Source organism: Chinchilla lanigera, unplaced genomic scaffold (assembly GCF_000276665.1).
Source record: "Chinchilla lanigera isolate Chin_1 unplaced genomic scaffold, ChiLan1.0 scaffold00130, whole genome shotgun sequence".
In the NCBI taxonomy this organism is placed as follows: Eukaryota; Metazoa; Chordata; class Mammalia; order Rodentia; family Chinchillidae; genus Chinchilla; species Chinchilla lanigera.
The window spans coordinates 3,135,011-3,138,525 of NW_004955531.1; the positions used below are offsets into that span (position 1 = coordinate 3,135,011).

At 41.6% G+C, this 3,515-nt stretch overlaps 1 pseudogene; it reads right to left on the reverse strand.

The window, feature by feature from the left end:
* Positions 1 to 216: 216 nt before the first annotated feature.
* Positions 217 to 1,108, reverse strand: LOC102022536 (annotated as a pseudogene).
* Between the last annotated feature and the right edge of the window lie 2,407 nt (positions 1,109 to 3,515).

A 3,515-nucleotide genomic window follows, 5' to 3' on the forward strand; every position in this document is an offset into this window, starting at 1 on the left:
AATGTTACACTTTGTGTTGTCTCCAGACTCACCCTGACGTCCCACTGCTTAAAATGTAGAGTTTTCAATCCCAAAATAGTGAATCACGCAGGATTTGCTATGCAGGGCATGAGCAACTGCCCATGCCCTTAGAACATTCATTGACACTGGTCATATTGCCATCCTTGTCTGTAACTCTGGCTTGGGAATCTTTCTTCCTCATCTTTCTGTGCTGCCTCATACCAGGATGGGGATGCTACCAAGGACCTTAGCTAAAAACTCTAAGACTTTTGTGTTACTGATTTCAGTGTGAGCTCTGGGAGCCCAAAGAAATTCACAGTGCTGAGGATCACTGCTGGGCACCTACCAGGATTCCAGGTACTTTCCTTCACTAAGTCTTTGGTGATGAGCTTCTTAGGCTCCCCCAAAAGGAAGTGCTTCCTCTCACTGTGTATCCCAATTGCATCCATTGTTTGCCAGACCTGCTCCTCAGTGGCACAGTTGCCCTTAGTCAGTATCATGCCCAGGATAGTCATCAGCAGACCAGTCATGGGCACACTTTTGTCATCACTCAGGCCTGCATCAAAGCTTAGTTCCAATTTTTTGGCAAGTACGTAGATGTGCCTGTTTGGATCTATTTCCTTCAGGTCAAGGCCAAAGATCAGCTCCAGGCTCTCAGAAGCTTTCCTCAAGATCCCAGGGAAGTCGCTCCTGTGCAGTTGTATTACGTTTCTCAGCATTTCTGCCTTTGTAATGGATTCCTTCACTTGATACTTGTTCAGCAGGTGCTGCCCCCATATAACCATCTTCTCATCCAGAAGGTTTCTGGGCAAGTGACCAGTGGTGAATGTCTTGGCCTTTCCTTCACTTGGATGTCAACATTGTCATTAAATCTGTATGAAGCAGCTGCAGCAGAAGTGGCAGTGGATGGGGCTGTGGGAGGCATTAGGGTTGCTGGTTTCCCCAGTAGCAGCTGCCCATCGATGAGAAGAGGAGTAAGAAGAAAAAGAAGAGAGCAAAACTCCTTCCACTCTTGTGATGGCCTAAGTACCCACCTGATTTGTGGGCTGTTCTTGGGCCTGTGGCATTTCTCATAGGCATGGAGCTTACTCTTCTGAATCTGAGCCATGATAGCTTTACATAGGGGAAGTAAGAAAACAGGAAGGTGACTCTGTGATCTAGATGAGAGTGAATGAGATGGTTGGAACACTTCCAGTGGGAGACAACACCTTGGCTTTATTGAAGGCTGCCTCGATAGTTTTCCTTGACATCACTGCTTTAGAAACTCACAACATGCCCATTCCCCTGACTTGCCCATCCTCTTGGACCCTGTAGAAGCAATGAATGTGTGCCTTAGATTGCTAGTTGCCAGATCTGCCTGAGGCTTAGAGCGTGGGCTCCATTTTGGGATTGGGGGTCAGGTCTTTCAGTTTGTGCAAAGGGCAGTCATCTCACTATTGGCAGGACCTGGGAACCCTCTGAGATGCTAGAGGATCAGCTGAGGAGAACCTCACCTCACCACACCTACCGAAGTGATGAAAGCACAGGTTCTGTGGAACTCTATCCTGCAGTAGTGTTCGTGTCCTCACATACTAATCTTATCTTCCCTTTTTGTGGAGACAGATTCCTCCCTCTTCTGACTTTAAACCAACTCCTTCTGTTTTTTTTTTAGCTTTATTTTTATTTTTATTTATTTATTTTTTTGGTACCAGGAATCGAACTCAATTTTCCTCTCAGGTGGGAGATGATGGTGAATTATTTTATCAAACTTGATATATCACCCAAAGAGACACTTTCCATATCCATGGTAGGCTAAATAAATCCGCCACAAAGATTCTGATATCTTTATCCCTGAAACATGAATATGTTATATTACATGGCCATAGGGACTTTGAAAATACAGAAAGGTTATGAGACTGAATTTAAAATAGTAATATACTGAATTATGGAAATAGGCCTAATTTAGTGACAGGAGAACTTTCTCTGGATGGAGGCAAAAAGAGATGCAGAAGAGAAGAAAGTCAGAGAAATTCAAAGTGTAAGAATAATTCAAAACGTGTAGGCCCATGTTCAGGGACTGGGTTCATGAGACTATGGCAGCTCCATATGACAACAAGGAAACAGGGCCTCGATCTTATTTCTGCAAAAAACTGAATTCTGCAACAACTTAAACGAGCCAAGAAAGAGATGCTTGTCAAACCCCCTCAATGACAGGATTGCTAACTGAAAGCTTGACATGAGCCTGGTGATAATCTGCATGCAGAATTTAGCAGAACCATCCCATCCTTCACATCTACAGAAATATATCTAAAGCAGATACATAGGTAAAAGTGGGTGCTGTTTTTTATTTCATATTTTATTTATTTATTTATTTTTATTTTAAAGAGGACTGAAAAAAGAACAATAGCAAAATGTCAACAAAATAGACAAAAACAAAACAAAGCAAAAACAATAAGAATGATACAGGGTTTCAGAACAAAATGATAAGGATTAACAGTGGTTGTTATGTTACATATTTTCATCTTCATTGAAGTTGGTCAGCTTGCTATTTATTTATTTTTTAAAGAGAAACAAGATAAACAATGAAATGGGTTAGTAGGACAGTTGCAATAGTTGATACATTGCATATAGTTGTCTTTGTATTAGTTAATCAGAGTACAAGGTATCTTGTTTAAACAATATTAGCACAAAGTATTGTTTTCAAGGAACTAGGAGAAGCTAGCTGTAAAATTATCTTAACTATGTTGTGTATACATACATTTTTTCCTTTTCTCTTTCTTCCTTTCTCTTTCCCTCACATTATTTTAAATCCCTAAATCTGTGGTACTTTGTTATAACAGCTGTAGAAAACTACTACTACTTCTAGAAAGACCACAGGGTTTGTAAGAATTCAGCCTGTGCAAAGAGTTGAAATAGATATTTCCTTGGTCCAATAGATTCTATATGAAACCAGATTTTTCCCATTGGCAACTTTGAAACCACTTTGAGAGGAGAGATAACCACAGGAATAAAGGTACGTGTCTGATGTGAACAACTATATCAAAGGGACTGTTGTCATCAGAAGGGGTACATGGTGAAGGATATGACCTCCAGGGAGTTAGAACTCTCTAGAGAGAAGGCAGGGGACCTTGGGCTGTTTGTTCCTCTGGGAGCAGGTTCAGGGTCCAGAGGAGGACACTGTGGAGAGCTGGCCAATAGATCAGGTCCAATTTGGACAAAGGGGATACTGGGGAAGTTTTAGGACAAGCTAGCATGAGGACAGGGTCAGTTCTCAAGGAACCCCAGGGCTAGGGTCAAGAGGACTTCAGGCAAGTGAACTCCACAGACAGTCTGAAATTGTCTTTGATTGTGTCTTTCACTTGGCTTACTAAGGCCTGTTTTTGTTATTTTGGCTACAGGGGCTTCCTTTTCATTGCCTGATGTTGAAATATTGATAAATAGATATCCAGTATCTACCTCAGACTGGGAGGAGAGGAAAAGTGTGGGCTGTAGAGAAACTCATATCAGAACACTTATCTTATCCCCATTTCTTTTTA